Source organism: Enhydra lutris, unplaced genomic scaffold, assembly GCF_002288905.1.
Source record: "Enhydra lutris kenyoni isolate GAN:26980312 unplaced genomic scaffold, ASM228890v2 scaffoldscaffold8, whole genome shotgun sequence".
Taxonomy (NCBI): Eukaryota; Metazoa; Chordata; class Mammalia; order Carnivora; family Mustelidae; genus Enhydra; species Enhydra lutris.
The window spans coordinates 28500565-28525470 of record NW_019154092.1 but is presented as its reverse complement, the minus strand read 5'-3'; the positions used below and the strand labels follow the sequence as shown (position 1 = coordinate 28525470).

The following is a 24906-nucleotide window of genomic DNA, read 5'->3' as shown; positions in this document are numbered from 1 at the left end:
TCCTGTAATTAACAAGTTTACATGAATTTTTTGGACTGTATAGTTTTGTGCATACCTCTGTAGATAGGGAAATGAAACATTTTTCTTGCTTTCTCTGACAGTTGCTATGAAAAGCTTGTAAACGATTGCTGCATTTCTAGCTGCTACTAGTGATCTGCTTTTGTTGTCAAGGTTTAAGAAATCCCTAGTTTTAAGTACACCAAAAGTTCAAGGAAAAAAAAATCGGGAAGGGTGTTTCTTTTTCACGGTTTAGATGAGTCCAGAAGATGTTGGTGTCCTTGGCACGAATTACAAGGAAGGGGGAGCGTGTTAATCAGTGGCTTTAAAATCACATCTAAGCCACTACAGAGTAGCATAGCTATTGGTATAGAAAGGACATTTTCTTGGGAAATTTGTAAGAATAAAGTTTTTTTGGTTTAGATATAAGTTATCTTTTTCCTCTTCTTTTTTATTTTTTTGTTTATTTATTTGAGAGAGAGAGAGGGAGAATACAGAGGGTGAGTTAGAGGCAGAAGCAGACTCCCTGCTGAGCAGAGAGCCTGATGCAGGGCTCGATCCCTGGACTCTGGGATCATAACCTGAGCCAAAGGCAGACGCTTAACCGACTGAGCCATCCAGGCACCCCAGTCTTTTTTCTTTTAAAATATGAGTAGACATCTTCAGATTTTGATTTTTTATTGGAAATTATCTAGCACTGGGATTGTCATATAACAGAACTATATATCAGTGATATATAGCTCTACTAATATTTGTTCATGTGTTTCACCTGTTTATGCTATCATCTTTTTTAGTCTGTAATTCTAGAGAATGTAAATAATAAGAGGGTGTGTCCCATGATGCAAAATCATGATTTTCTTGTTTGAAGTTGTCAGTTGTGGATCTTTGGCTAGAAAATAGCTGATGTGATATAAATTTATATTGATTTTAATAAAATCCAGTGGAATAACTTCAAATATTATATACTCTGAGGGGAAAGTACTTTCTCATCACATACCAATTTTTGCCTCAAGGATAAGGACATATGTAGTCATTCCTTCTCCACCCTAAGCCTAACTCTTCCTTTATATAAGGGCCTTCACACTTCTCACTGAGTTTTCTCTTGTAAGAACTTCCTTTCTTTTTCCTACATACAAGACTGGTGTCATAAATGTCCTCTTTAGAAGCCTCCACTGATCCCATTGGGCCCTTCCATTCCATGCCCCGTTCCTCTGTACCATGCCCACAACACTCTTACTAGCAAAACTCATTTAAGGACTTGTCCTATCATCTCCGCTTTCTCCCTTCCACTCTTTCTACTCATCTCGGGTAAACTTTCATCCTTGTCACTCCACATTGGAGAGCCCTCCAGTGCAACCCTTAACTCTCTCTCCCCCCATGTTCACTCTCTAGATGATCACATTGAGTCGTGTAGCTTTTTTTTTTTTTTTTTAATATTTTTATTTATTTATTTGGCAGACAGAGATCACAAGTAGGTAGAGAGGCAGGCAGAGAGAGGAGGAAGCAGGCTCCCTGCGGAGCAGAGAGCCTGATGTGGGGCTCGATCCCAGGACCCTGGGACCATGACCTGAGCCGAAGGCAGAGACTTTAACCCACTGAGCCACCCAGGCGCCCCGAGTCGTGTAGCTTTTAATACCAACTGCACCCTGATAAATCCTAAATTCGCTTCTCCAAGCCCTCATATCTATCCAGAGCTCAGGACTGTCTCCCCCAGATGGCTACATTTTAATGTTCTTCAGAAGACTTATCATTGTAGGAAATGATATTTTTTTCTTATTTATTAGCTGTTTCATTTCTAAAATGCAAATGCCATATTAATGAATAGACCTTATGCTTTTGATTTTCCTTTCAGTTGCTCCATTTGAGGTAGTCTTGAATGCCCCATTATTTACAATGAAAATATAACTTTTTACCATTATCATGATTTGCCACATAAGTTCTAATTTTTTTTTTTTCACCTTTCCCCTGATGGTAGCATTCTCCTAGGGTATCTGTATTGGCCAACTACTGTTATCATTCCATTTTTCTCTGTACTTATACACACATACACACACAAGAACACACCCAGACACACACGCAAACATATGTACATGCTCAGAATATTTTCTCACCATTCTTTTATAAAAATAAGTTCGTATCATTTACAGTATTCCATATCTTGTTTTTCTCATCCAGTGTTACCTTTCTTTTAGAGCTTCCTATATTTGAACGCATATGTTATAAAATGCATATATATATGATGGTGGGCAAAGCATGGTCCCTACCTTCATGTAACACACAACCTAAAGGAATCAAAGTGTACATGACATCACTCACATTTGATAACTGCTCATCTACCCATGTGAGGAAATTCCAGGCTCTGTAAAAATAAGAATTCATAGTAGTAAAATTTTTGTAGTTCATGTCTATCTTTCTTAAGTTAGTGGGAACTCTGAGTGCTAGACATACATTGGATCTGGGTTGTATTACTTTCTTGTAGAGGGTGTACACTGATCTTTGAGAGCAGTCAGAAGCTGGGGACTTGTGATATAACGAATCCAGTTTTGGGTGGGCAGTCCACACACAGCTTCAACGTCGAGTAGTCTAGTCCAGAATTTCTCCACTTGGGCACTACTGGCATAACCTTCCTTGTTGTGGGGGTGTCCTGTGAATTGTGGGGTGTTCAGCGATGTCTCTGGCCTCCACTCGTCACACGTCAGCGTTAAATCCTGTCTCCCAAATTGGGACAACCAGAAATGTCTCAGACATTGCGAATGTCTCATGGAGGGGGGGCATGATCTCCCCAAGCTGAGAACAACTGGTGGAGGCAGAGAAGGAGAGTCTGAGTAAGAATCAGTAAGATGGAGACTGAAGAGACCTAATGAAGAGCAGTTGAGAAGTAGAGGTTGGAAAAGACTCTAGGAATCACATTCAGTCTACTTTCTGAGATCATGGAAATGTTCTGTATTTGTGCTGCTCATAAGATAGTCACTAGCCATGCTGTGGTCACCGAATGCTTGAAATATTGCTAGTGCAACTGAAGGGCTAATGCTAATTTTAATTTGATTTAACTTTAATCAGTGTTAATTGAAATTTAAATGGTCACATGTGGCTGATGGCTACTATATTAGATGGGGTAGTCTAGAATATTGTTTTATTCTGACCTGGCCATTAAATGTCTTTCTCTGTAGCCATGGGTTTGATGTTTCTGAAGTCTTTAGAGAAATAATAGTGAAACTCACATTTTAATAGTCAGCTGGAACCCCAGTTTAATATTTGTAGAATATGAATAACATAGCATTTAAAATTTTAAATTAAAAGGTTCTATTTTCTTTAATACTAAGTGATCAATTTATTATTGTAAAGAAATTGAAATATTATGATTTTTAGACAAGTTTCCCTATAATTATAACACAGGTAGGTATAGGTATAACAAAGTCTTTATTAGACACCATATAAAATGGAGAGTTAAAAATTCTTTTTTTTTTCCTCACTGTGGTTATGAAAGATTTGCAACCTAATCAGTACGAAGGGAGATAATACAAATTTGTTTGGGGGATGTATGTATATTATGTGTGTTGGAGAAAGAAAAAGAAGAGAAATGTCTTGCCACTAGGTCAGATATTTAGGTAAAGGTCTAGAAGAGGTAAACTAGAACAAGAATTTAGAAAAGGGAAAATTTATGTATAATGTTATTTTTGTTTGTTTATTTACTTATTTAAGATTTTATTTATTTATTTGACAGAGAGAGACACAGCAAGAGAGGGAACACAGCAGGGGGAGTGGGAGAGGGAGAAGCAGGCTTCCCACCAAGCAGGGAGCTCAATGGGGGGGCTCGATCCCGGGACCCTGGGATCATGACCTGAGCAGAAGGCAGATACTTAACAACTGAGCCACCCAGATGCCCCTCTTTTGTTTATTTTAAGCTTATAATGCTTCCCTAAGTCAACAACAACAAAAAAAAAAAGGTAAAAAATGTGTAAAACCCTTGAATCTTAGCATAGTAATTATTTTACCTTTAAAATATTGCGAGATAATTGACATGTAATGTTATATTAGTTTCTGGTTTACAACATAATGGTTCAATATAGGTATTTATTATGAAATAGTTACCACATTTAAGTCTAGTTAACATCCATCACCTTATATACTTAGAATTTTTTTCTTATTAGGGGAACTTTTAGAATCTCCTCTTTTAGCAACAATGCAGAAATTGGAATTATGCAATACAGAATTATTAACTGTAGTGACTATGCCATACATTGGATCCCCAGGACTTATTTATTTTATAACTGGAAGCTTGTATTCTTTGGCCACCTTTACCCGATTTTGAGTAAAACATATTAAGCTATGTAAAACTTTTTTACAGACTTCAAGTAATACCTGGAGGCTAAAATCATTTAACAATTGCCTAATCACTTGAGTTAATTATAAAAGCAGGAGGTCTTTGGAGCTATCATGAAATCTAAGTAGCTGATTGTGAAAGAGGCTCCCCTTTGCAGTGCAATGGCCGTGGTCTACAGAATTCCAAAAGGTTCTGTGGATCAAAAAGCTTAAAGATGGGGGCACCTGGGTGGCTCAGTTGACTAAGTGACTGCCTTCAGCTCGGGTCATGATCTCGGAATCCTGGGATCAGGTCCCACACTGGGCTCCCTGCTCAGCGGGGAGTCTGCTTCTCTCTCTGACCTTCTCCCCTCTCATCGTCTCTCTCTCTCAAATAAATAAATAAAATCTTAAAAAATTTAAAAAAGCTTAAAAGTGTTCTGTATTCAGGTGTTCATCAATCAGTGTTTTGTTCTACCATCCATTTAAATGGATTATAAATAGAAATGTGCTCATATTATCATATAATCCTGAGTCTAGACATTTGTGGGAACATCCCATAGCTCAAAAAAAATCCTTTTTCCCTATTTATTTTATTCTTAATTTGTACATTTTGAAAAGAGATGATTTATTTGTTGTTATTATTGTTATCTGAAGTTATTTATTAAAGGATGTCTGGCAAAATAAGAGTCAGATTTAGAGACAGACTTGAATGTTTCAGTTCAAAATAAACATTCAACTTCATTTGATAGAAATATACTTTTCTAAGAACCATTTTAATTGCTTTTCTGAGTTAATATTGTATACTATTGATAGTTTTGCAAGAGATTATTTGTATTTTATTAATCTCAAAAACATTATTAGATAATCAGCAAAGGATTTCTATTTTTTTAAATCACAACAAATTGTTGTATTTTTCCCTTTTGCCCTTTTTTTAAGATTATAGGAGTACAAAGGGAAGTTGAGACACCCCTTTAACTCTGCATATTAGCTCAATCAGCTTTTAAATTAAGGGATTGCAATAGAAAAAATATACGTACATTTCTCTTAAGCCCTCCGTTTTTAATAATTTTGGTCATGACATCACAGAACATACTGCTCTTAGGAGAGTGTGTTCCATGTCCCCAGATTGTCTCTCAACTCAGTGGAGTAATAATAATAGAGATTTTTGTATCATAGTTTTGTTTTGTTTTGTAGTATTTGGTACTTCATTCATGTATCAGACATTGACTTCTTTATGCGTTGAAGCCTTAACAACCAGCATTCTTTGTGCCAAGTAAAGCGTTGTGATATTGTTTAGAAACAAAAAAGAGGGAGAAGGACTTGAGAATTAAGATTTCTCTTAAAGAGTTCATTAATGCTTTAGTGTCTAACCATGATGAATGAAAAAAAATATTCAAGGCAAATTTTCATTCAAAGATGTGTTTGATAATTCTATTAGATTGTAGAAATGTATAGTTCATTTACTAGAATTTAAAAATCTCCCCCTTTCCAGGATGCCTGGATGGCTCAGTAGGTTGGGTGTCTGCCTTCAGCTCAGGTCATGATCCTGGAGTTCTGGGATGGACCCCTGCATTGGGCTCCCTGCTCAGCAGGGACTCTGCTTCTCCCTCTGACCCTCACTCCACTTCTGCTCTCACTCTTTCTCAAATAAATAAATAACGATCTTAAAAACAATTTTTTTAAATAAAAATCTCCCCCTTTCTGCATAATATTTGTATCCTAGAAATGTTTTGATATGCTTTAATTCATCAGATCATTTTTGAGAAAAAGGAAAAAAGTTGAATTAGAACTCAGTGGTTAACCTGCATACAAATATTAAACTACAACATTATATATTATATATATTATATAGAGTATATACACATACATACACACAATCAGGCTTAATTATAAGAAACTTTGAAGAATTTTAGGTTTTATTTCACTGCTAAAAACCAGGGAAACTGTTTACCATAAATATCAGTTTAGTGAAAATAAAATAATTTGTGTTATAAATATTATAGATTAATTAAATAACAGGTAAATATTCCTCATTCTAATAATTTGAATTGCATACCTTTGAGTAAAATCTTAATTTTCCTTTGAAAGTGTTGTGGCTTTCAGGATCAAAAGGTAAGCAGATGGTTTCTAAAAGTCAGAAAAATATCTTGTTTTGAATCTTGTTAGAAAAAAAATAATCCCATTGATGTCCACTTAGTCTTTCAAAGCCTAGTTTGATTACAACAGACGACTAGAACAAATATCCCTCTCTAGAATCTAGGGTTAAATTCCTGTTTCCAGGAAGGCATAAATGTTTTGTTTGGTAACATAGTAGTCTAGAACACTTTCCTGTTTAATAATCCATAGTGGGGGCACCTGGGTGGCTCAGAGGGTTAAGTCTCTGTCTTCAGCTCAGGTCATGATCTCAGGATCCTGGGATGGAGCCCCACATTGGGCTCTCTGCTCAGCTGGGAGCCTGCTTCCTCCTCTCTCTCTGCCTGCTTCTCTGCCTACTTGCGATCTCTCTCTCTCTCTCTGTGTCAAATAAATGAATAAAATCTTTTAAAAAAATAATCCATAGTGTACTGACTTCCAAGAGTGTTAGTAAGAAACCTATCAAAATCACATTTCTATGTGAAATATTTTTCCAAGATTCTTTGAGCCCCTTTGGCTTCTGTAATGGGGATCTTTGTTCTTACTAAGATATATTATATAGCATTGATTCCCCCCCCACCCAAGGAAGCATATTTAGGACCTAGGTGGCCGAAAAGGAAGCATATGTCCCATTCAGACATAGAATTTTAGTAAGTATCTTACTTGGAACCTTGAGCATACTTAGGCAAGGGTAAGTGTTGAGAGACTCAGTATTTCGTTTATTTAAACAACTATTTACTGAACCCAAGAATGAGCTACATAGTGGCATTAGAAGCACAGACATGACATGTAATGTTAACCACATGAAATTGTCATATTGGTTCATCATGATCTTCATGTTCTAAAATAACTTACAGTAGAACATGAAGAATAGGAAAAACAAACTGTTTTTGAAATTGAGATTTCTGTTTCAGAATAATGTGCATAGTGTATATCTTGATTTCAACATTTGTAAAATGACCATCAATAGCCCTGTTTTGAGTGAAAACAGAAGGGAGTAAATTTTTTAAAATAGCAAATTAGCCGTGAGATAAAAAATTTGGGAAAGAGATATGACAGTGGAAGTTTTACTTTTCTTCTGTCCTAATTTAGATTATATGCTGAATTTCCCCCTGGAATTCATTATCTGCAGATTCTCCCCTGGAGAACTTACCTTAAAAAACCTGAAAAAGAAAACAAAACAAAACAAAAAAACCCACAACAGATTCATGGGACCACCTCAAATGGGATGACTAAGACCATCATATGGGGAAAAGTGTGGAGCTGGTGTTCCAGACCATACTTTTATACTCCCCACATTTCTACTGCCAGTGTCAAGACGGCAACAGTCTAAAGGGTATTGAGTCCTGTGGGTATGGTCCTGTTCCGATGCTGGTTTTGACCAATGTTATCTTCTGAATTACCTTCTGAGTAAGGATTGATACGCATGGGTTTCAATTAACACTGTTTTCTTAGTTATGACAGCTTGTTGTGTACTGCAGCTTTTTAATACTTCTGAAAATGCTCCTCATCTACTAAATTTTACAATCTGTTTGCAGTCTTTTTTATCTGGATATTGCACACATTTGGATTTAATTTTAGAACATACACACACACAAACATACACATAACATTCTTTAACTGCTGTGTATATGTGAATAAAATTTTATTAGAAGTAGGTTTGTGACTAAAATTGCATCTAATTTAGCCAAATGGGATAGTTTCAAGTAATTATTAAAACATATAAACCAATAATAAAAGCAATTACTATTCACCATTTAATTTAGTTGGAAAATCTAATAAAACATGTTTTTAATAAAAATGATGTAAAACAGTATACTTAGTATGAAATTAAATTTAGTGGTTAATTTTTTATGATGGTAAGTTTTAATTAGAAAATGTATTAAAATTTTTTTAGGCAGAACACCAAATTCCCTACTGACATTATGTTGTCTTATATAAGTCACTTTCTTTGTTCCAAAACTTTGTTTTCCTTTAATGGCTTCTAATTGTTTAGGAAATGTTGCATTGAGAAAAAAATAATTAGAAAGATTTTTTTTTTTTACATAAATGTAATAAAATATTTGACTTCCCAAATTGAATCTGTTCTTACTTGTGTTAATTCCCATTTTTAAGTTGCATGCACTTCTGGACTTAAAATACCTAAGAGTAATATAATGATGGCACTTATTCTTAATTCAGATTGTTTTAATGTCAAATTTAAAAACAATTTACATGATAAACTTATTTAATTAATTATTCTGGGTTGAGGCAGTTATACCAATCAAGTTTTTAGAAAGTTTTCTCTTCATGGCAATTCCTCTATAAGTAATTGTCTCATAATTATCAGAAATAGAAAGCATCTTTATAAGTGCTATAAAGAAGATAGATAATTAGATGGACTATGTCTATGAACTGGAGGGAATTTTGATTGCTAGATTCTTTTTTAATATTATGTATGTTTGTGTGTGTGTATTTGATCATTTTAAATTGCTTTTAGGCAGTTTGTTTTTAAAAGCAGAAGAAGAAATAGCAATTTGGCTTACATGTAAAACATTAATTATGGCAAAAAGATGCTTAGTTATGCATTTACTTTAAATACTTTTGTAGGGAATATTTTCTTGTCATTAGGGTGACAATATCTGAAAGTTTACTTTTCTCTTGAATTAAAATTCTGCTTCTTGATATTTTACTCATATACATGGCTTTTCAAATAAGTGAGTGCTTGTTTAGAAATTTAACTTATTGATTTCAGCTTAAAGCTTGCAAACTCCAGACACCAATCCAATCTTAACTGCCAAGTTCCTGGACCTCTGGAAAATTAAGGGAAATTAGCTAGGTTCCAGTCATGACTTGGAGAGTCTAATCTGATCAGTGAAGGATATCCGATTAATTTGGAATTTTACTTCTGGGTTAGTTCTTTGTTTTGAAGTATTTGACTTGTGCTTTGTCATGACCTTTATGACAGTGTTCACTGATCCATGAATGATTACATGGATCCAACATGCAATTTTTTAGTACCTCCAGGAGATGCCAAAATTCTGTTCGGATGAAGTAGCAAAGACTAGACCCTTTAGTCCTTAAATATTGAGTTTTGTTTGTCTGATAGTGAATGTATAAATAAGGTAAGAATACACATGACACCAAAGAGATGTTAGAAAATATATATCTTTTGAGCATTTATTCAAATCAACTTTGAACTTATAAATTTATGTATCCAGCTCTATTATAGAATCAGAACCACTTGACTTTTACCAATTTGAAAGCCTAAGTCATTTTTTTTTTCTAAATTTTTGTTTGTTTTTACTGCCACCTGGCTAACCTTTATAAACCATCACTGTAAAGTCAACACCATGCTGTGTTTCTTTACAACTTTCTTGTGGCTCCTGTGGGTCAGCCAGCTATTACTTAAAACAAACAAACAAACAAACAAAAAAACAAAAAAACAAAAGAAACAGCTTTAGTCTTTGGTTAAAAATAATTTCAGGGTTGAATAATTTCGGGGCTTTGAAGCTGGTGTTTCATAAGAGTTGTACAGAGAAATAAAGCAGTTACAAAATGGTGCTAAACTGACCATAAAAATCATTATTTACTAGGTTTACAAAGGTCATAATTAGATGATAGGTTCATAAAGGGAAAGAATAATCAGACGATATTGAAGAAAACAGTTGAAAGGATATTTCATTGTATTCATTATATATTTATAGTTTAATTGTTTTCTTATCACTCTCATTTCTTTATTTGACTGAGAAGGCCTACAAAGCAGGAAACAGTGTATCATCTGCATCCTTGCTCCCGGCCTTTGGAGCCAAGAATGGGGTTTGACATATCACAGAATGTAGTTTTTGAATTAAAGATGTGTTTGAAATTTCCTCCCCATCTGCTTGCTTCTGAGATGGAAGTGCCCTCAACTCTTGAACTCAGTCTTTCTTGCCAAACATGAGATGGCAGTTGATTTCCTTGCCCATGAATGAATCTTCTGTCCTTTTCACATCTCACTTTGGGGTTTCTGAGGCCTACAGCTGTCTCTGTTATCTACCTCTCAACTCACTGAGGAGCAATGGAACAATAAAGTAGCTTTGAGGTCCTAAAGTGAATTCATTAACTGGGGATCAGGGAGAAACTCTTAAGTTTTAATCTTGACACCTGATTTCTTTCTTTTTTTTTTTTTTTAAGATTTTTATTTATTTATTTGACAGACAGAGATCATTTGTAGGCAGAGAGGCAGGCAGAGAGAGAGAGGGGGAAGCAGGCTCCCTGCTGAGCAGAGAGCCCAATGTGGGGCTCGATCCCAGGACCCTGGGATCATGACCTGAGCTGAAGACAGAGGCTCAACCCACTGAGCCACCCAGGTGCCCCTTGACACCTGATTTCTTATCCCAGCTCTTCCAGTGACTACTTAAAATTAAAATCTTTGTGCAACCTTTCTATATCTGTAAATGGGAACCTCAGATAACCTCTAAGATTTATTCTAGCTCTAGAACACTCTGAGTGTTCACCCTTTTAGGTTCCCTTTCTCGTCTATAATATTTTCGTTTGTTTTCATCCTGAACCATTTTCTTTCTTTTCTTTTCTCTTTAAATATTTATTTATTTTAGAGATAGAGTGTGTGAGTGTGTGGTGGGGGCAGAGGGAGAGGGAGAGAGACAATCTCAAGAAGACTCCCCATTAAACACAGAACCTGACATGGGGCTCAATTGCACCACCCTGAGATCATGATCTGAAATAAAGAGTCAGATGCTTAACTGACTGAGCCACCCAGGTGCCCCTCCACCATTTTCTATATGTCCTTAAACTGTTTTAAGTGTTTTCTCAGGCTAGAGGAAGGGATTAAAGAATGATGGAGAAACCCCCGTCCTTCTTCCAGCTGGACCTTCAAATCTTTAAAGAGCCATTTTATCTATGTTTTTTAGTTTTTATTTAATTTCCAGTTAGTTAACATACAGTGTAATATTAGTTTCAGCCATTTTAATTCCAAGGTAGGTAGGTGTATATATATATATAGAGAGAGAGAGAGAGAGAGAGAGAACTTAGGAAACCAGGGTGATTACTGAAGGAGCATACTTCTCACTTCCTCTTCAATCTTGATTGCAAGAATCTTCCAGAGTCATTTTCAGTCTTGTTTTTGCTGCCAATCTTCCATGCTTTTGGTAAGAAACTGCAGTCAACACAAAGGCTGGTAGGTATTACCAATATGTGAAATTATTTGTCCCCTTTTTTCTCCCTCTTCTTTATGAACATCATGCTTAAGAACTCTTATCCCTTATTCCTTCCTGAATAAATGTATATAGTATGTACGTGTATGAACGAGTGGCTGTGTGTGTATGTAGAGAGAGAAAGAAGAAGGTGGGGGGAATGTGTGTGTGTGTGTGTGTGTGTGTGTGTGTGTGTGTGTGTGTGTAAAGGACGAGAGAGAGAGGGAGAGATGGAGGGAGGGAAAAGGAGTTAGTTTTAGTACTTTTGACAATTATGATTATCATCTTCCTTCAAGCACTTTTCACAAAATTTATCCTGAGCTCCTGAGGTACTGGAGGGTTTCTTAGGATTTCCTTTAACAGCAACATCATTGAAGCTTTGACAACCTTAAATGTCTATATACATTTCAGAAACGTTGAGATTTTTGGCAGTCAAGTATCAATCAGCACATCTCTCAGTCTGGGGATTTATTTCACTAACATATCATTATTGCTACTGCATAATAACATCTTGGAGAATCCATTCTGTCATCATACAGAGTAAAAAATACAACTCATCACTGCTTAGCTCTGTCTTTATTCAAATCTATGATAAAGCAATCAGGAAAAATCAGATTAGCCTTATAGGTGCAGGAAGGTTAGTGCACTGAATAGTGATGCCATGGTTCTAAATTGGGCTCATGAGAACATACTTACTTAGCTCATGTCAACAGCATCAGCAGTTTGTTTATCTAAAATGTGATGTGCATAATTCTATTTTTGAATCTGCCCTAAGAATTAACTTTATAGATTTTCACAACAGTCCTATGAGGTACAAACTGTTACTCTTCTTGTCGCATAGATGAGTTCAATGAGGCTAAATAACTAGTCTGTCACCACCCAACTGCAGAGTGGTGGAAACAGGATTGGAACACAGATGTTCTAGACCTGGAGCCTATGTCTTTAAAGATGAGTTTCTAAGTGGCCACAAGCCCACCACTCCTCCTCCTCCTCTTCCTCCTTCTCCTCCTCCCCCCAACTCCCTCCAAGATTTTATTTATTTATTTGACAGAGATCACAAGTAGGCAGAGAGGCAGGCAGAGAGAGAGGGGGAAGCAGGCTCTCCACTGAGCAGAGAGCCCAATGTGGGGCTTGAATCCAGGACCCTGGGATCATGACCCGAGCTGAAGGCAGAACACAAGCCCACTTCTGTAACCTTTGCATTTATTATGTTCTGTAACCTATGCTTGCTTACACACATTATTTTATGCCATACATGCTCAACTATCCCATCATTTTCTTATTTTCTGAACAGGGAATTAATATTCTGGTTCATATTTTAGTCTCGCCTATGCTTTTTTTCCACTGCCTACAATAGCTACTTGTAGATGTTTTCCCCATACTTTCCTATTTTCATGATGTATCTTGTTTCTGGATTGTATTAAAGAAATTAAAATATTATTTCTAGCCATTGAAATTTCTTGGTTTCATCTAGCTTTCTAAAAGAGAAGTAGCAAACTTAAAATGTTTATTTTTATAATACCTCTTGACAATAATTGCCCTGTGTTTAAAATTCATATTTTCTTTTACCTGTTAAATATGTAACTGACTTTTGACAATTTCTTTCATTTCCCCCTATTCTTCCCTTGTTGGAAATACAATAAGAAATTATGATTGACCTCCTTTACTGCATTCATTATTTCAGAGCTTCTCATTTTACTTTACTGTTCTTTATTCTAAATAATAAGACCTAACTTTGGCAGAAGGGGTAAAAAACATTACTCATTCATGACCATCCACTCATGCCAATAATGATTTATCTTATAAGCTTTTGGGGGGGTAACATTTCAGTTTTGCTTTGTGTGAGCAACAATAAGTTGTATACTGTTTGATGAAGAATACCATTTTCCTACATAAAGCATCTAGATGAATAGGCTATTTTGAAATATCAATCATACAAGGCACATGTCTTAAAATAACATACTTTATAGCAATAATACTAATGTTAATCTAATAAAGACTTTTTAAAAAAAAGATTTTATTTATTTATTTGACACAGAGACACAGCGAGAGAGGGAACACAATGGGGGGGGGAGAGGGAGAAGCAGGATTCCCGCTGAACAGGGAGCAGGGAGCCTCATGTGGGGCTCTATCCCAGGACCCTGGGATCATGACCTGAGCCAAAGGCAGATGCTTAATGACTGAGCCACCCAGGAGCCCCTAACAAAGACATTTTTGAAAGAATGTTAAAGGGTACAAAATGTGGAAATTATCCAGATTCAGTTAGGTAAATTTATGTAATGATGGTATATTCAATGGTACCCAAATGTGAATAAACTTTAAAAATGAAACATCAAACTGCAAAAGAAGGCCTTTAATATTATAAATTGAAATCACTTGTATTTGTGAAAATAACACAACTAGACCCATAAAGGTTACTAAATTCTCATGAAATATTGTGGCTTCGAGAACTTATATTGAGTGCACTGAAGGTTAATAATAGAACCAGTTACCACTTGGGTGTATTTTTTAAAAGATTTTATTTATTTATTTGACACAGAGAGAGAGAGAGATCATAAGCAGGCAGAGAGGCAGACAGAGAGAGAGGGGGAAGCAGGCTGTCCACTGAGCAGAGAGGCCGATGTGGGACTTGATTCCAGGACCCCAAGACCATGACCTGAGCCAAAGGCAGCAGCCCCACCCACTGAGCCACTTGGGTGTATTTTCTGTCTAGTGATTGTAAATGTCCCTGCACGTTCACAGGGCTTGTCTGCTGGCCAATCTGTAAATGGTCCAGCTTTTACATTTGTATCTATAGTTAAGGGCCACTTCATATTTTCTTAAAAGGGAGACTATAAAATATTATTCTGGAAATGAAACTTCTATAAATAAGCTCCAGATACACTAGGTATTTTGATTTTCTTTTGAAAATGTTTCTTACCTCATCATAGTGATATTATAATAATGTCATTCAGTTTAATAATCACAGTGTTCTCTTAGGTCATATATTATTCTCATCAAAATCGAACCCTGTCTTTTGTTTTCTTTCCATTAAATCATGCTGATTTTTTGTTACTAAAAACAATGTTTTACCTTGTTAAACAAGTGTTGACTAAGAATTCTTTATAAAGCAGATTCCAAGCCATTAGGAAAGATGATGGTGGACAAGGGAGAGGTACAATGGGCAGCAGTGGGCCAAGGTTCACAGGACCAAAGTGTAGATCCCAGTTCTATGAGATAATGTGTCTGGATGCATTCTATTTCACATATGTTAACCTAAGGGTCCTCCATTTTAAGGTAGTATTTGCCTTATTATCCTTATGGAATCTATGACAGGAACCAGTAACATAAGATGGCCATTTACAACGAATATTTATTGACTACCTACTATATGCCAGAACTATATATAGTGCTTGGAATTCAGCAGTGTGCAAAACATAAAAAAGGTCTACGCTATTAACACTGACATATAGTCTAGTAGGGTGGAGACAGAAGACCAAATTTGTGATTACAAATTGTGACAAACGCTATGAATGGAAGGAGACTCATGAGAGAGGATAGCTGTGGCATTTCTTTAACCTGGCCGTGGTAGAGCTGGGAATGTCTCTAGGAAACAGTGATGTAGATCCAGAAGGTGAAAACCTGTTCCAGGTGAAGAAAAGCCCAAGAGCACCTCAGGTAGAAGCACTTGCATGTACAAAAGCCATGTGCTTTATAAACTGTTAGGTATAATGGGGCCATATTTTGATGTTAAACTACGTGTACTTGGGTTTTTCAAATCCTTTTACTTCTGCTCATCACATCTCCTTTCAAGCAGAGTCCAGGTCTTTTCAAATTAACTGCCCTTAGGCTAAGCATGTTATGGAAAGAATAAAGAATCAATTGTTTGGCTTCTGAGTACTTAAGTAGATTTTAAAACTAATAGCATAGATGTGCCTTTTTAAAACCATGGCTTTCACTGGCAAGATCCAAGCATAGAATAGAATTCTAAGAAATTGGTTTTAAATAGGACCAAAAGCCTAGAGGTCGATGAATAAATTACAGAAAGGACAAGAATGCATAATAAGAACTTTTTTCCTCCCCAAAGAAGTTAGCCTTCCTACTCTATGTGGGAAAGTGCAATTTAGAGAGATGAGCCACATGGCTCTCTGGGAAAAGTCTACTGGCCATGGCCAGGGCTGCAGAGTAATTGGAATATGCTTGAAGGATAAGAGAACTGGGTTCTGTACCCAGGGTATGGTTAGGAAGACTGCAAACCTCAGAGAGAGATGCCCTGTGTCCAACATGGCATCTGGAGAGCACAGTAGCCGTAACATGAGGGCTAAGGAAATTCTCACAGACACACTGGCTAGCATGGGGTAAGGTGTCAGGAAGGAGCAAATGTGAGGTCTGATGATCCCGAAAAATCTCCAAGGTTGAGAGGACCAGCCCCGAATCTACCATTTGGAAGCTGGCAGACTCATGGTCATCATCAGCAGATTCCAGAAGGATAGGCATCTGATGAGAAGGTTACTCTTCTATGGAGAACAGTGAAGACACAATACGTTGGTCTCCTTTTCTTTCTCACACTTCCTGAGCTTCCTTCAGTGTCATGTCACTGAGACATGATCATGATCTCATGATCACTGAGATCCCTAGGGAGAAAGGGAAGGAGAGCTGGTGGTTAGAATCCTGACAAATTTACAAGAGAGGGTAGTTCCACAAGCAAGACTGAGTTTTCACCAGAGAGGACTGAACATCCTTCGTGTGGCATAAATTTCCCTCCCTGACCAGGAATGGGACAAATAAAGTTAATTCAGTTAAAAAGGAAAATGCCCCCTTTTTGTACATTTGAGTCGGTGACCAGGTCGATTTAAACCAGTTCTCCATAGAATACAGATGTCGACAGTAATCATCATTAAATTTGAGGCAGGGCTTGGAAGTGAACATTTCTAAGGTATTTTCATTTACCTTAAATTTATCATCCTGAGCAATGTCCTTCCTTTTCTAATGCCTTGTAGGAAATTAGAAAGCAGGTCCATTTTTACCTATGTTCTTTTATAAGTGATCATGAGGCATTTCAGAAATTCTCCTCCAGATCAAAAGATGCTATCTATTTTGATCCCATATGAGTAATTGCTTTCATACTGGCTTGTTATTATGTATGCATATTTTGCTTGACCACGACTTACTAAATGGTTTATCTTCTCCTACACTTACCTATTTGAAATGAGTTATTTGATAATATGTAGCGAAGGAACACACTCTTGTGGGAAGTAATTTTTTTGTTAAAGTGATGTCATTGCAGGTGTGTGTCATTGGCTCCTGGGAGTCTTTCTAAAGTTACAACATCTAGTGTCACCTAAAGAATGCTGCTGCTTGAAGACAACCTTTGCATTTTACCAATTGTCCATTAATCAGGGACACACCATCATTAACAAGAATGACTTAATTTGAGAGAAGGAAATTAACTTCACCTGAGACTTTTCACTTTCGACTAGAATACAGTTTACATCCACCTAATGCGATTTTCTGTGGCCTGACCAATGCTGGGAGGTTTATGTCTGTCCACCATCGTTCAAAACTGACACTGATTTCATTTTAAGATAAAGAAAAATCACGTTATTTATTGTCTTCCTTGCAAGTAAAATCATGTATTCATAGCTCACAGATTTAAATGTAAACTAAAGAACCTTGACTCAAGAAAATGGTAACATTTCAATTATCTGAGATGAAAAGAAATAACACATAGGTGCATTGAATTTCCCTTTTCTTGGAAATTATTTTATAATCAGAAAGGTAAACCTCTGGATTTAAAAACCTATAAAGGCATTTTTCAAGTGTAAAAATAACAATATTTTTATGTGATAGTTTGTGACCAACTTACTTTGGAAGTTAGTTTTTTTTTTTTTTTAATTATTTTGCTTTTCTGGAGATATGAACAGACATTTGTTACTGTTTACCGTGTTGCCATTGAAGGTAATATCCTGGAACACTTGAACACTCTCTTATGCTGAAAGAGGCAGTAATGGAAAATAGTAAAATCACCAGTTACTCCATTAACCACTAGAGGTCTACTGATATCAAATTTCTGCCAACATCCTTCATTTCTGTAAATAAATTCGATACGAATTAAAATCAGTTTCCTCTTTTTTGTTAAGTATCTTTATTCTTTGGACTTTAATTCCACTTAAAATTGAGGGTATTTGGCAGTTTGGGGGGATTGTTTTTGGGTGTTTATTTTTTGTTTTCTGTTTGTTTTCCTCTCAAGTCGTATTTAAATACTGTATCATGACTGTTAACTTTTGTGCATATATCTGTTTATAGATTCCATGTGTGTATATATGATAACATTAGCTTAAAAATATCTGGCTTGTCTTTCATTCATTAGATTATACGAACTCCATTTGATTCCAAAGCAAGAATTTACTGCCTGGTGTTCCACATTTTCACGTTGACTTGTGGGTACACCTTCAGGGACTTTGCAGCGTGCATATACATGAAACGTAAGTGGAGTTCACCTTTCAGGGACTCATGCTGTAGCCAGTCATGTTGCTAAAAATAGATGACTTCCATTTTGTTAGAAACAAATGAGAGTTACTAGCCACCATTTTGTAGAAAATTTGTGCCTAAGAACCCCACGAAGTATTACACGTACTCTTCAAATACTGTGCCATTTCACATTCTTTTACATAAAAGAAGGTAGCGATTGAAATCTGTGTGAAAGAACTGAGGAGCTCTTCTTTGAGCCCTGGTGCTTAGGAGGAGTTTGGTAAATGCTGTTCAAGTGATTGTTTGTCTTCCTGCCATGGACCGACCACAGGGGACTGCTGAGGAACTAAGAAACACCCAGTAGCTGGAAAGTCTCCTGGGTCTGCAGTACTTTTAAGAGTCCCAGCCTCAAAGCTCAGGAGAAATGTCACTTTCATTATTCATTCATCCAAACCATCGAGCTCCAGCCCCATTCTTTTGCCCAGATGAACAGTGAAATTAGACATGTGGTGTCACCTTGTTGGAATTAGGAGGAAGGTCAGTGTGCAAGTTCTGGGATTCCCTTCCTGTTAGTCAAAATAATTATGAATACATCTGCAATAAAGAGAAAACCTCAACTTAGGGAAACATTACATCTACATTTTTTGGAGCATTTAATGAACTGCTGCTGAATTTATTTTCAGACAGCATTCTATCATGGAGGCAGGAGCAAGGTTATAAATGCAGCAAAGGGATGACTTCTGTTTAGCCTGATTAGCCAGCACTAATTATGTTTTTGCCCTATTTTGCTGGGCAGTTGTATTTTACACTATCCAGGATGACGTTATTTTTGAGTACAGAATAGGCGGCTGTTCTGGGAATTGGAAGATGACAGAAATGGCTCCCCTTGCTGCTGTGTGTAGGTATGAAGTGATGAAGTTTTGTGCACTCTACAAAGGCTACTGTTGGCCATGGGGGAGTGAAAGCTGATCATTGGTCATGTTCTGTTCTGCCAAGCCAAAGGTGCAAGGCTGTATTCACCCAGAGGATTGGGCTTCATTGTATAATTCATCTGAGAAGAGAAATCACCTCTTGCAAGTAGCTAGCATTAGTGTAGTTTGCTCAAGGCATCCATATGTGTGCTACTGTCTGCCCCCTACTAATGTATCACCCTCATTCACCTATCAGGATATATAAAACTTCACCATTATATCATTGGTATCTGAAGTTTCTCATATTTTCTCCCTTATTATAGTTAAAATAATATACACTTTTCAAAAATCTAACCTTTGCAACTATAAATGAACACCTAACTTTAAATTACCAACTACTTACTGGGAAGACTCAGCAGGAACTTAAATGTTTTTTAAAAATTTATAGAATATAGATATTATATATAATTAAAAATATATACAAAAATTTCAAACATAAACAGAAATAGAGGAAAAAATAAAGTGCATGTGTACTTTATATGTGTATATATGTATATGTGTATATATGTATTATATATAAATATATGTATTAAATATATATGATTATATATGTATTAAATATGTATATTTGTATACAGTAAAATGCGTATGTATTTATAGTACAACATTCTTATCCCTCAGCTTCAAAATTATTTGCTTCTAAATTATTTAAGTTGGGGAATGAAGAGCCCTGAAAGAGAACATGCATTTGACTTTTCAGGATTCTGTCTCCACTTCGGCCATGTCTTTCATGTCAAGATCATAGTGAAACTCCCATGGAGATTAATTCTGTCTCTCCTTTTGTTCAGCTGTGATCTGATGAATGAAAAAAAAAATGTTTCACTTACTAATTCTGGAAGCATTTCAAAGATGATTGAAAAGACATGATGGCTAATATACTGGGTTCAAGAGTAATTTGTTCATTCTTCAGTATTAAGCCCTTACTGTGAGGCAGAAATATTTTTATTTTTAGGACCATAGCAATAAACAAAGCAGAGAAGATACCTGTTATCTTAGAATTATATTCTAATAAAAGAAAGGCCTAATTATATAATATAAACTAAAGCACTGAATCCTGTATACTATGCTTCCATGAGGAAGTATGGACCACTGAAACAGCCTCTTTTTTTTTTTTTTTTTTAAGATTTATTTGAGAGAGAGAGAGAGAGCACAAGCCTGATGCAGGGAGGGGCAGAGAAAGATGGCAAGAGAGACTTTAGCCGACTTGGTGCTTAGCACTGAGCTGCACCGGGCTCTATCTCATGATGCTGAGATCACGACCTGATCTGAAACCAAGAGTCTGACACTTCACCAATTGTGCCACCCAGGTACCCCAAAACAGCTTTTTTTAAAAAAGAAAATTAGAAACTACAAGTGTCTCTTTTAAGAAAGTAGAATTTTGGGGCGCCTGGGTGGCTCAGTCAGTTGAGCATCTGCCTTCGGCTCAGGTCGTGATCCTAGGGTCCTGGGATCAAGTCCCACATTGCTTCTCCCTCTCCCTCTGCTTGCTGCTCCCCTTGCTTTTTCTCTCTCTCTCTCTTTGTTAAATGAATAAATAAAAGAATTTTTAAAAAATACACTTAATGACTTCATTCTTGAATTAGTTTAATAATTTATGAAATATTGCTTATAAAATTAGATAAGCAATGAAAGAATGAGTACTGTAATAACTGGTCATTCAAAATGTTATCAGCTGAGGTAAGTAAAACTATATAAGAACTTGGATTTCTTATGGTTTTGTAGGCTACTTTATTTTCAAAGCTATGAAAAACACCGCACACTTGTGATCAGCAAAAAGAACATGACTACTTGGTATTTTCCTGCTGCAAAAATTAAAATATAAAATGATTTTGCCAGTATTTTTCCTAAAAACTAAATATGAGGCTTTATTTTTTGTTACTTATTTTTTAAAGCTATTTTTTGGAGCAGTTTTAGTTTTACAACAAAATTAAGAGGGAGGTACAGTGATTTTTCATATATATCTTGCTCCCACACATACATGGTCTCCACATTATCAAAACTTCTCACCAGAATGGTACATTTTCTTACCAAGGAAGAGTCTACATTAACTCATCATAACCACCCACAGTCCTTGGGCTCCATTTTTGGTGTTATACATTCTTTGATTTTGGATAAACGTAAGATGATATCATCATTATAATATCATAGAGTATTTTCAGTCTCCTAAAAATCCTCTGTGTCCTGCTTTTTTATCTTTCTTCCTACCCATCCTGACATCCAGTGATCTTTTTATTGTCTCCACAGTTTTGTCTTTTCCAGAACGTTATATAGTTAGAATAATACATTATGGAGCCTTTACAGATCGGCTTCTTTCACTTAGTAATGTGCATTTAAGTTTCCTCCATATCTTTTCCCAACTTGATAGCTCATTTGTTTTTGACAATGTATAATATTTCACTGTTTGAATGTACCACAGTTTATTTATCCATCCACATATTGAAGGTCATCTTCGTTGCTTCCAAGTTTTGACAATTATGAACAAAGCTGTTACAAGCATCTATGTGCAGGTTTTGCATGGACATAAATCTTTAGCTCCTTTGGAGAAATGCTAGGGAGTGTGATTGATGGAATGTATCATAAGGGTATGTTTAGCTTTCAAAAAACCACCAAACTGTCTTCCAAAATGGCTACGTTATTTTGCATTCCCACCAGCAATGAATGAGAGTTCCTGTTGCTCCATATCCTTATTAGCATTTGATGTTGTTTGTGTTCTGGATTTTGGCCATTCTAATTGGTATGTGGTTGTATATCGTTACTGTTTCAATTTGCATTTTCCTAATGATGTACGATTTGGAGCATCTTTTTATGTACTTATTGCCATCTGTGTATCTTCATTCCTGAGACATCAAGTAAAGTCTTTGGCCTGTTTTTTAAAACAGTTGTTTTCATATTGTTGAGTTTTAAGAGTTCATTGTGTATTTTGAATGACAATCCTCTATCATTTGTGTCTTTTGCAAATTTTTTCTTCTAGTCTGTGGCTTATCTTCTCATTACCTTGATACTGTCTTTTGTAGAGAAGATTTTTAGTTTAACAAAGTACAGCTTATCAGTTATTGATCATTTATATAAAAAGTCATCCCCATGGGGTGCCTGGGTGGCTCAGTCAGTTAAGTGTCCGACTATTGATTTCAGCTCAGGTCATGATCTCAGGGTCATGAGATCAAGCCCTGCATTGGGCTCCACACTCAGCAGACAGTCTGCTTGAGATTCTCTCTCTCCCTTCCCCTCTGCTTCTGCCCCTCTCCCAGGTCTTTCTCTCTCTAAAATAAATAAATAAATCTTAAAATAAATGCTCATCACCAAGCTCAAGGGCATCTAGGTTTTCTCCTTGGTTATCTTCTAGGAATTTTCTAGTTTTCATTTTATGTTGAGATATATGATCCATTTTGAGTTAATTTTTGTGAAGGATCTGGGCCTAGATTAATTTTTTTTATATGTGGACATCAGTTGTTCCAGCACCATTTGTTGAAGAGACTATCTTTGCCTCCTTTTATTGCCTTTGCTCCTTTGTCAAGATCAGATGATTCTATTCATAGGGGTCTATTTCTGGATTCTCTCTTCTCTTCCATTGATCTGTTTATCTGATTGTTGGTCGATACCATACTCTCTAGACTACTGTAAATTTAGAGTAAGTGTTTAAGTTGGGTAATGTTAATCCTCCAACTTTATTCTTCTCCTTCAATACTGTATTGACTATTCTGGGTCTTTTAAGTCTTTATGTAAACCTTAGAATAGTTTTTCAATATCCAAGAAATAACTTGGTGAGATTTTGACTGACATTACATTGAATCTATAGATCAATTTTAGAAAACTGACATCTTGACAATAATAAGTTTTTCTGCCTATTAATGTGGGATCTCTCTCCATTTATGTAGTTCTTTTTGATTTTGTTGATCAGAATTTTGCTGTTTTCCTCATGTAGATATTCTACATATTTTATTAGATTTATACCTAAATATTTCATTTTTGGGGATGGATATTATGTTTTTAATTTCAAATTCCACTTGCTCATTATTGCTATGTAGGAAAGCAATTGACTTTTGTACATTAATTTTGTTCTACAACCTTCCTCTAATCACATTATTTCAGGAGGCTTTTGTGGTTCTTCAGATTTTGTGCATACACAATCATGTCATTTGTAAACAAAGACAGTTTATGTTTTCCTTCCCAATACACATATAATTTACTTGCTTTTCTTGATTTATTGCATTAACTAGAATTTCCAGTATGATGCTAGGAGGAACTGGTGAGAGTGGGCACTCTTGCCTTGTACATGATCTTACAGGAGAGCTTTGAGTTTCACACCATTAAGTATGTTAGCTGTGGGTTTTTTGTAGACAGATTTTATCAAGTTGAGAAAGTGCCCCTCTATTTCTAGTTTACTGAGAGTTTTTTTTTTTTTTTATCATGAATAGCTTTTGGATTTTATCAAATGCTTTTTCTGCTTCTATTGATAATGATCATGTGATTTTTCAAAATCTTTTGATGTGATGAATTACATTAATTCACTTTGGAATGTAGTATCGGTCTTGCATGCCAGAGATAAATCCCACTCAGTCATGGTATATAATTAATATTATGCTTTTTTAGATTCCATTTGCTAATAATTTTGTTGCATCTGTTTATTAGAGATACTGGTAGGTAGTTTTCTTTTCATGTAATGCATTTTTCTGGTTTTGGTATAAGAATCATGCTGACTTCATAGAATGAATTAAGAACTATTCTCTTTGTTTCTGTCCTCTGAGAGAGATTGTCGAGAATTGGTATAATGTCTTCATTAAATGTTTGGTCAAATTTACCAGTAAACCCACGTGGTCCTCATGCTTTCTGTTTTAGAATGTTATTAATTACTGATTCAATTTCAGTGATAAATATTGGCCTATTTAGATAGTCTATTTCTTCTTGTATGAGTCTGGGAGCTTGTCTCCTTCTAGGAATTGGTCCATTTCATCTAGATTATCTTATTTGTGGGCAAAGAGTTGTTCATATTATTCCTTTGGTGTCTTTTTTAATGTCAGGATCTGTGGTGTTAATATCCTTTTTCATTTCTGTTCTTAGTAATATGAGTCTCCCCCCCCCCACTTTTTTGGTTAGCCTGCTTAGAGATTCTTTGATCTTTACAAAAATTATTTTCTGTTTTCTCTGATTTTCTTTATTGATTTTCTATTTTCAATTTCATTGATCTCTGCTCTAATTTTTATTCTGTTGTTGAATATGGGTTGAATTTTCATTTCTTTTTCTGGTTACATAAAGTAGAAATATTGGTTTTAGATCTTTCATCTTTTCTAATACATACATTAAATACTGTAAGTTTCACTCTAAGCTCTACTTTCATTGTGTTCCACAAATTTTGATAAATTTTGTTTTTTCGTTTAGTTCAAAATATTTTAAAATTTCTCCTGAAATATCTTCTTTAACCCATGTGTTATTTAGATGTGTATTGTTTTTGTTTTTTAAGTTTTCACTTAAATTCCAGTTAACATACAGTATAATATTAGTTTCAGGTGTACAATTTACTGATTTAACACTTACGTACAACACCTGGTGCTCATCACAAGTGTACTCCTTAATCCCCATCACATATTTAACCCATCCTCCCACCCACCTGTCTTCTGGTAACCATCAGTTTATTCTCTATAGTTAAGACCCGTAAGTTTGGCTGCAGATTTCCTAACAGAATGTTGGCAAGCCTGAAGAGAGTGGCATGATATATTCAAAGTGCTGAATGGGAAAAATCTGCAGCCAAGAATACTCTATCCAGTATGGCTATCATTCAGAATAGAAGAAAAGATGAAGAGTTTCCCAGAAAAACATAAGTAAAAGACTTTGTGACCATTAAACCAGCCTGGCAAGAAATATTAAAGAGGACTCTTTGA

At 35.8% G+C, this 24906-nt stretch overlaps 1 protein-coding gene across 3 annotated transcripts in view; it reads left to right on the top strand.

Annotated features, from left to right (window-relative positions):
* LOC111142597 (nucleolar protein 4) overlaps positions 1 to 24906 on the top strand; it is a 397248-nt gene that overhangs the window by 115811 nt on the left and 256531 nt on the right. The window lies entirely within an intron of this gene.